Raw genomic sequence first — 10,841 nt, forward strand, 5'->3', positions numbered from 1 at the left:
AAAAATGAGTTTGATGATTATCTTAATTTTAATGCTTTGAATTTAAACGAACCTCCTCCTTTAACTAGCAACTTTGATGCATCTTCTTTCGAAACATCCTTACCCAAGGAATGGAAGTACATAGATGCTCATCCTAAGGAGCTAATTGTAGGAGACACATCAAAAGAGGTTCAAACTCGTTCTTTGCTTAAGAATTTTTATGCCAACGTCGCTTTTCTTTCTCAAATTGAACATAAATACATTGATGAGGCCTTGAAAGATGATTCATGGGTTATCGCAATAGAAGAAGAGTTGAACCAATTTGAGAGAAATGAGATGTGAAAGCTTGTTCCGAGGCCAAATGACCATTTAGTTATTGGTACTAAATGAGTTTTTAGAAACAAGGAAAATGAATTTGGTATCATAGTTAGAATCAAGGCTAGATTAGTGGCCAAGGGTTTCAACCAAGAAGAAGGTATCAATTATGAAGAAACCTTCACTCTTGTGGCATAATTAGAAGCCATAAGGATGCTCTTTGCCTATGCTAGTAAGAATAATTTTAAATTATTTCAAATGGATGTTAAAAGTGTTTTTCTTAATGACTTTATTTCCGAAGAAGTTTATGTTGAACAACATGTGAGATTTAAGAATGATAATTTTTCAAATCATGTGTTTAAATTGACTAAAGCTCTCTATGGATTAAAATAAGCCCCAAGAAATTATTTCTGAAATAATTTCTCTAAAGATAAGGTCGATACTATATTATTTATTAAAAATTTCGAGAATGATTTTCTTGTTGTTCAAATTTATGTTGATTATATTATTTTTGGTTCTACAAATGAATCTTATGCGAATCATTTGCCAAGAGTATGAGCCTAGAGTTTGAAATGAGTTTAATGGGGGAACTTTCTTTTTAAGCTTATAAATCAAACAACTTAGTAATGGTACTTTTCTTAGTCAAACAAAATATACATTAGACTTGCTAAAATGGTTTAATATGGATAGTTCAAAGGCTATCAATACTCCTATGAGTACTTCCATTAAGTTAGACATTGACGAAGGTCGAGAAAGCTTTGATCAAAAGGCTTATAGGGGTATGATAGCTAGTTTACTATATCTCACCGCAACTAGACCGAACATCATGTTTAGCATAGGACTTTGTGCTAGGTTTCAATCTAATCCTAAGTAATCTCTTTTAAAAGCTATTAAAAGGATTTTTAGATACCCAAAAGGAACTCCTAAACTATGATTATGGTATCCAAAATCTAAAAACTTTGAATTGCTTGGTTATGCAGATGCTGATTTTGTTCGCTACCAAATAGATAGAAAAAGCACATCCGGAATATGTGAAATTTTAGGACATACACTTGTCTCTTGGTCTTCTAAGAAACAAAACTCGGTTGCACTATTTACAACTGAAGCTGAGTATATAGCAGCAGGTGCATGCTGTGCTCAAGTTACATGGATGAAAAACATTTAGAGGATTATGGAATTCACCTAAAAAATATACCTATAAAGTGTGATAACACTAGTGCAATATGCTTAACAAAAAATCATATTCAGCACTTTAGAACTAAACATATTGATATTATGCATCACTTTATATGAGATCATATTAATAACCATGACATATCTCTAAAATTTATTGATAAAAAATATCAATTAGTTGACATTTTTACAAAACCCTTGATTGAGGAATAATTTGATTTTATAAGAAGAGAATTAGATATGCTAATTTTTTCTGATACATGAGTTCCTCTTTAAATTTTTCTCCGGACTTTCTTAATAGAGTTCTATTTTTTGAGATCATTCACTATTATTTCTTCACTTGAGATAAGATTTGATGAGCCATATAAATTTTTCCATACAAATTTTCTCCTCTTACGAAAGTAGAACTTCAAAAATCTTATATGATGTTTGTGTAAATAAGTGTGTGCATCACATAATGATAAAGATCTTGCATGCTAGAACCACACAAATTTCCACCACACCACAATGTAGCAAGTACTCACTGCCTGTAGGCGGTGGCACCACCCAGCTGGCGATAGCACCACCAGTGCTCACTAGTTGTAGGCGGTGGCACCGCCCACAACTTAGCACTATAAATATCCAAGTTAGGGCCGGTGGTAGAACTGACCCCAACTCACTCTACACCTCTCCAAAGAGCCCCAAATCCCTAATTCCTCTTGCTCTCCCTCTAGTAACTCAAAAGAATCTTCATCTCTACTAAATCAAGGATCAATCTCAAGAAGGTTAAACTACTAAGGCAATACCTAAACCAAATCGTTTCCTTCTTTGCATTACTTGTTCTTAATAAATGTAGTCTCCATGACTTCTAGAAGATCTTCAAGGGATAAAGGGAAGAGGAGATTAGATGAAACCTATGACTCCCTACTTTTTAACTCTCCTTAACATGCCCTTAAATTTCCAACCATAGAGACTAGAAATGTTCATAAGGGGAAATACGTAGATTTAGAAGAATTGAGCAATTCGGAACCAATTTAATGGTTTGCTAACCTAGATATCCCCTCAATCCTTCAAATAAGTGAACCTATCTATCCTAGACTTGTTAAGTTGATTTACAATGACTTACATGTGGATGAACATGATAGGGTATCCACTTATCTTTTAGGACATCATATACCCATTACAAATAGCGTAATTTGAAACCTCATAAGAATTGCTAAGAAAAGGAGAGGTTGTTACGTTAGAGGACAATGGGACAAAGAATCAGTTGGGACCACTTATTCTTATGCCTTAGGTACAAGTTTTGGTAATCCAAACTTGTCTATTCTTCCAAAAAGACATGAATATTTATTACCCTTCAATACTAAATTGCTTCATCACATTCTTGATCAGTATTATACTCCCAAAACAATATCATCATGATGAAGTTAGCCAAATAAAATTAGGTACAATATATTGGATTATGAAGGGATATGACTGTTAGGAAAGGGCCAGCACTAAGAGGGGAGGGTGAATTAGTGCAACGGTAAAAATTACGTCGGTTCAAAACTTCGTTACGATTAAATTCATTTCCGATGAAAAACCATTTCATAAAGGTATTAACTTTGAAAGCGTATGAAAGAGCGTAGTGGATGTAAAACAAGTAAAGTAGTTTACAGTAAAGTAAATTGCATAAGAGAAACACAAACCATATTTTTATAGTGATTCGGTCATCGTGACCTACATCTACTTCGCCGATTCCTCTTCCATCGAGGCCATTGGCATCCACTATCGGTCTTCTTTCAATGGGCGAAGACCAACTACCCTTTTACACCCCTCTTCTCCTTTTCACAGATTTAGGAGACAACATTTTACAACCCTCTTTTACAAGGTATCCCTCTCATACCTCTCTTAGAACTCTCTCTAAGCTTTGGGAGGAGGGAACTCAACTTTCTAAGGCTTACAACTTTAGAATAATAGGGTTTTGCTCAATATTTCTTTTGAATGGATGCATGAATAGCTGGGGTATTTATAGGCCTCAAATGGATTCAAATTTGGAGCCCAAAATTTAAACCCTCGAAATTTCAAGGTACAGGCGGTACCACCGCTTGCATTCTGACACTGGATAGTATCACCACCGAATCTAGTGGTACCACTGCCTAGAAGATTGTGCTGGGTGGTACCACCACCCAGACTGGTGGTACCACCGCCTGACAAAGTCTCGGAGACTGGGCCAGGACGGTTTCACTTGTTTGGTCACTGTTTGAGCCTTTCTCTTAGCCCAACCAGCCTAAACTTGGGCCCAACTATCTCCTAATTGGGTTGGCTCAATTCTAATCTCAATTATGTGCTAACTACGAATTTTAAGACATTTACTAAGCTAAATAGAGTCCGTAAGTCAGGTTTTCTTCCGGCGATCTTTTGGCGAACTTCCAATGATCTCTCGGCAATGTTCCAGTGGACTCCTGGCAAGCTCCAAGACTTCACAACGATCTTTTTGGCAAGTTCCAATGAGCTTCTTTAGCAAGCTCTAGGAATTCTCGATTAGTTCTGGTAGAACTTTCGACGAACGTCCGGACTTCCAACTAACTCTCGAACTCCCAACGAAATCGCTTTCTTGACTCCGGGACTTCATTTTGCTTTATGCCTTGCTATCATAGTTAATCCTGCACATGTAAAAATACACTTCGATCTAGACAATTAATACTAAGCATGAATCATGTCGTCCGGCATGTCATTGATCCATCGATGCTTCATCCTCTCTTGCGGCCTATTGCCCAATCGGCCAGTTGACTCTGCAACTTCAATATCCTTGGCGTAATATCCGCTCTTCTTGGCCCGATGCTCGCACTCATGGCCCGAAGCCTTCTATCGATACGTCGACCGATCCTCCAACTCGATGTCTAATCTTCTGACATGTTCCACCGGCCCAACATGATTCTTCCTGCTTTAATTATCTTCTTGCGTCACTCAAAACACAAATCAAATCATAAACACTTATCAATTGGTTTCATCATCAAAATACGAGATTCAACAATGACAATTGTTTTAGTTACATAATATAACAAAACATGATCAAACTATCAAAAAAGGATATGATGCTTTTATATGGTGGCTTGATCATTAGACTAATCCATGCATATGACATATCTATTTCACTTGATGAAGAAATCTTGAAACTAGATAGGTTTAATATCATAAATAAAAATCTACTAAGAAGGTTAAGATATATAGTCAGAAATGGGACTTAGACTAGATTACCTAAAAGGACTGACCCCCTCCCACTTGATCCAGAACTTGAAACACCAATATTTAGGGAACATCAATCTCCTCCTACTGGTCTCTTTGAGGCAACACCTCCAACAGAGCATGCACCCTCCTCATCTGCCGACGATAGAGGGACTCGAATGGATCAATTTGAATAATGTCAAGATCAAATTTTAACTGAGTTGCAGTAAATTCATTGACAACTTAATACTCTGTTTAGACATTTTGACTTACCACCACATGAATAGCTAATGTATGTCTTTTTACTGATGACAAAGGGGGAAAAGTTAATGGAATCTCTCTCTTCTATGTTGAGAACTTTTGATGTTGTATTCACTTTGATGTTGTGATCTTATGTTCACCTTGATGTTGTGATCTCCTTTATGTTGAGAACCTTTGATGTTGAGAACTTTTGATGTTATGTTTACTTTGATATTGTGATCTCTTCGATGCTGAAAATTTTTAATGTTACTATATAATGATGCAATATCAGATTCTTAATATTGTTAACTTTTGAATGCTACCATGCAATAGTTATAAAAGTTATATCGTGATGATGCTTCATGCAAGTAGTAATATAAGGCTATGCCTGATGCATTTTATCATGCATGAAGTAATGAAATTGTGTATTTAATATCTTGATGACTTGAAACTATAATGATGCACAATGCATGTGATTTCTAATTAAAATCGATTAAAGCTTGAATTCAAGGTTGTGAATTCAAGTTTGTATTCTCTCAAGTATGGCATATAGATAGGAGGAGTTAAGGTTAACTCCGTTATCAATTGGTTGTCATCATAAAAAAGGGGGAGATTGTTGAATCTCATATTTTGATGATAAAATCAATTGGTAAATTATTTGATCTAATCCATGTGTTTAGATAAGTATATAGGATTAACTACGATAATGGTAAGGCATAAAGCAGATGATGAGCCAGAGTCAAAGATTCAGACAATGTACTGGAAGTGTGTCAAGAGCTCACTGAGAGTTCGTCGGAAGATCGCTAGGAGTTCGTTGGAAGATCGCCAAGAGTTCGTTGGGAGTTCGCTGAGGGTTCGTCGGGAGTTCACTAGAAGCTCGTCGGAAGACTCACCAAGAAGTTTGCTAGAGGTTCGTCGAGAGAAAAATCGACATATCGGACAAAGATTGCTTGCCTTAATCGTAGTTAGAACATTAGTTAAGTTAGGAATGAGTGATAACCCCACTAACTCATTTAGGGGCCAGCTGGGCCCTTAATAGGGCTGAATTGTGCCAATTGAATAGCCCATTCAGCAATTGAAGTCACGGTTGACGATGACACCGCTTGGGACTCAGTCTCCTAAGTGCTCCGGGTGGTGGTCCGCTTAGACTAGGTGGTGGTACTACTGATAATTAATGCTATCAAGCGGTATACCACCCTGTCAAGTAGTGGTACCGCTAGAGCTCGGTCTCCGAGCTTTGTCAGGTGGTCGCACCGCCTAGACTAAGCGATGGTACCGCCTAGTGTCATAGAGTCAGCTGGTGGTACCACCCAATAATGGCGGTGGTACCGCCAGTACCCCAAAATCTGGGGATGTGACACTTTTTAGCTCCAATTCTGAAGTCATTGGGGCTTATAAATACTCCACCCTTTTATGCATGGAAGGGTAACAAAGTGCAATCAAAAGTGTTAAAAAATCTTAAGTGTTGGGGTATTAAAATTATTATAAAAGTGAGAAGAGTCCTCCTCCTCCCTCTCTTAGCTTTGTAATCATCCAAGAAAGCGGAGTGAGGCTTGTAAAGGTAATCTCCTAAACCCGTGAAAGGGAGAAAGCATTGTAAAAAGGTGGTTGGTCTTCGCCTATTGAAGGAGGACCATTAGCAGACGCCGGTGACCTTGACGGAGGATGAATCAGAAGTGGATGTAGGTCACAACGATCGAACCACTATAAATTCTGGTGTGTTCTTTCCTTGCTGCAAATTCTCTTTATTGCATTCAACTTTACTACATTGCAAACTGGCCAACCTTCTCTTCTCTACTTATTCAAAGTGAAACAAATGATTTGAGTCGAAATTGATTTTTATTATATGAAGGATTTTGAATCGACATAATTTTTCCGCTGCACTAATTCACCCCCCCACCTCTCTTAGTGCCGCTCTTGATCCTAACACTAAAGTGGTTCAACTGTAGCCATATTGGTCTTTAAATGATGTGAGCAAGTTGGCTTTAAAAGTTAAAAAGCAATAAAAGTTTGAAAAGAGTTCTCGGTATGGGTCAAAAGAAGGTTATACGAAAGGAGAAAATTCCAAGCATACTATTAAGAGCAAGGTAGTATCAAAGGTGCAAGGCAAGTGTGAAGGATCTGTTGGCAATAAACAAACACCTAATTCTTCTATCCCAAGTGGCTAAAAATATTTCAAATATCATGGTTTTGGGCATATTGTTTCAGATTATCTAAATAGGGGGATTGTTTCTTTGGTTGAAGATCATAGATATGGAGAAGAAGAAGAATCCAATGATGAACCAAAATATAATAAGGATGAGGAAGAGGTTACTTATACTGATCATAGTTTATCTATTATATTGCAACATAGCTTACAAGTGTCCTATGTGGCCGAGGATGAAAATTGGGTGAGAAAGAACATGCTTCACACTAAATGCACTTCTCATTTGCAAGGTGTGCTTGGTGATCATCGATAGTGGAGGCTTTGAGAATGTGGTATCTTTGGAGATAATACAGAAGGTAAACTTGGATGCAATCCCTCTATAAGAAAATATAGAGCAACATCACATGCTCAACGGAAGAATAGAAAAAAAAAATCCTACATTTTTCAAACAAGTGTTCGTCATTGTGCGAAGATCAGTGCACAAAAACTCGCGAAACCGAAGATCACATATAAGATAGTTGTGTTATCCAGGGAGATTATATATCTCTAAATGTTAGGACCAAAATTGGCACTAAGAGAGAGGGCGGGGAGAGGGGGTGAATTAGTATTATCGTAAAAACATCAACGATTTAGAAAAACTGTTTCGATAAAGCACATTTCAAAAATAATATTGAAAGGGTGCTTTACTTGAAGTAAATGTAATAAACAATTAAAATAGAGAACAATAGTAATGAAGAGCAGAAAGAGAGTGCATACTAAATTTATAGTGGTTCGATCGTCGTGACCTACGTCCACTCCCGATTCCTCTTCCGTCGAGGCCATCGGCGTATACTATTGGTCTTTCTTCAATGAGCGAAGACTAACTATCCTCTTACGACTCTTTTTCCTTTTAACTGGTTTAGGAGACAACCTTTACAAGACTCACACCTCTTTTAGAATGATCACAAATCTTAAGGAGGAGGAGGAGGACACTTAGCACTTTTTCAAGACTTTTCTTTTCTTTTCATTGCTCTTTCATGTAGGAAAGAGTGGGGTATTAATTATAGGAAAATCTGATGGGTGACATCATATGCACAGTGAAAGAATATAAAAACAAATCCCCAAATTTTCTATCGAGGTGTTTGTCATCGTACAAAGATTAGTGCGTAAAAACCAAGAAACTTAAAACTATGTATATTAAATATTATTTTACCTAGGGAGATCGTATATCCATGAATCCCTACAGATCTCTAGGAGAGGGTGAAGGAGGTCAAGTGTCCTCCTCTCTACCGGTGATCCACACAACAGGGTTGCAATGATGCTCCTTAAGTCTCTAGGACTGTACTCGTCATAGGTGCTTTGTAGGCCAATGACGTGAGTGATGGCACGTGTGACTTTACACACAATCTTTTTACTTATTATTATTATTTGATATTTTATCACTTTATATTATATATTACTTAAATATATTATGATGTCTATGGATCTGTGCAATGGAAATCGAATCGTAATGAGATCATGATAATGAGACCGATTTGCCTTCAAATATAGATCCTAAATAATCTCGGTCATAGGTTACTCGAGAGGGATATCGAGATAACCGGACATACTAGTGTGCTGTATACCCATCCATATGATGGATGCAGCCAGTCTCATAGCTGCTTGTGTGGGGACACTGGGGATACAATACAGGTGCTCATTAGAGAATGAGTTCACTAATTGATCCACTTACGGAATGTTGGATGGTTGATGATGCCTTATTGTTAGATAGTGATTCCATAATCCCAGTGATGTATATAGTCCTTAGACTTGAGACACCAAGGATGTCCTGTATGAGTACTTCATTCTTTGATACGGAACTTATAGGTCTGGAGGTTTCAGATCTAGTACAGCCGGTCATCAGGAGTGGTAGCCAACCTTATGAAAACTATTGAGCGTTGATAGCGGATCATCCACTCTCGGTGTCATGAGAGGAATATCTCATATGTTAATGCTCAGACAAATCCCTGGCTAGGGTCATTCGAATTGAGAGAGAAAGAGTTCTCCGGGATAATCCGACTAGAGCGAGATTCAAGTAGAAACAATATGGGTTTGACAGCACCATGCCCGGTATACAGTCTCTAGGATATTAGATGGATGAGGGACTATAAGTATACGGTAATTGAGGACAGACATGCCCAATAGATTGGATTCCCCTTTATCATTTGGGGACTACAGTGTAGTGGCCTAGTACGTCCACAATCAATGAGTCAAGTGAATTATTATAGAGATAATAATTCACTAAGTCAGAAGGAGTTCTGACAGGTATGACTCATGGCCATATCGATATTGGGCCTAGAGGGTCACACATATGGTAGGCGTTACAATGAGTAAGGGTTTGGATATAAGATATCCGTCGGAGCCCCTATCTTATTGGATATCCAATAAGCCCCTGAATTATTGGATCCTATAGATGAGATCCAATAAGAGTCATTTAGAGATTATTGGATATAGATCCACTAATCTAAGAGGCTTGGGTAGTTGGATGGAGATCCAATTGTTAGGATCGGAGTGGCACTAAGAGGGGGGGGGGGGTGAATTAGTGCAACGGTAAAGTGTGATAAACTTTTGACGATTTAAACACTTTCGGAAACTTCGTACGATAAAAGTAATATTTTCGTTTGAAACTGTTTCGATTGCGTTTTAACTTGAAGGGATAAGTAAGACGGAGACAAAGAAGTAGAGCAATAAAGTGCAAATGGTTTGTAGTAATATAAATGACAATAAGTAAATGCAAACCAGAGATCACGCCGATTTTACAGTGGTTCGGTCAAATGACCTACATCCACTTGCGAGGCCCCTCTTCGATGAGGCTCCCACCTTCCACTAGCAAATCTCTTGAAGGGGAAGGGTAAATACCCGTCTTACAACTTTTTACAAGCGGTTCACTCTCTTATAGATTTTCAGCAAAAAAGAAGGAGGTGAACACTAGCAAATTGAAAACAAGACTAGCAAAGACTTTTCTAAGACCTTTCTCTCAATCAATTGCTTTTTAAAAAGTTGTAATCTCAGTTGAGATTTGAGGGATATTTATAGACCTTAAGAGGATTCAAATTTGGGCTCCAAAATTTGAATTCTCTTTGGGTTCCCGATGCTAGCGGTGCCACCGCCTGTTAGTGGCGGTGCCACCGCCTGTCAGTGTCAAACACTGACAGTGCTGGGCGGTGCCACCGCCAGACCCTTCGGTTCACTTGTTGGGCTTCAAATTTAGCCCAAACCAAGTCTAATTTTGGGCCCAGTTGGCCCCTAACCAGGATATAGGATTATCTCTTAATCCTAATCCTAATTACAAGTGAACTACATAACAAAACACATCCTAAGCAAGTTTTCAACCGCGAACGTCGAGTCTTGTTCCGGCGAGCTTTTCGACGAACTTCTTCCGACGGACTCCCAGCAAGCTCCCGAACTTATGATGACTTTAACGAGTAGTCGAGCCTTCTCGGTGATCTCCGTGAACCTCCGACGATCTCTTCGGCGAACTTTCGAAAATTTCGACAGGTTCCCGATTTCTTCTCGGTTGGTTTCGGCAACATCTCCGACGATTCTTCGGACTCTTAAACGTCCATCGAACTTGACTCCGGTATTCTTGCTTTGTGTTTTCTGGTTATCGTAGTTAATCCTGCACACTTAACTCAATAATATGGATTAGATCAATTAACCCATCAATTGATTTTATCATCAAAATCTGAGATTCAATAATCTCCCCCTTTTTTATGATGACAATCAATTGAAGACGGAGTTAAACATAACTCCCTCTATCTATATGCCATATTATGAGAAGATG

Source organism: Musa acuminata, chromosome BXJ2-8 (assembly GCF_036884655.1).
Source record: "Musa acuminata AAA Group cultivar baxijiao chromosome BXJ2-8, Cavendish_Baxijiao_AAA, whole genome shotgun sequence".
In the NCBI taxonomy this organism is placed as follows: domain Eukaryota; kingdom Viridiplantae; phylum Streptophyta; class Magnoliopsida; order Zingiberales; family Musaceae; genus Musa; species Musa acuminata.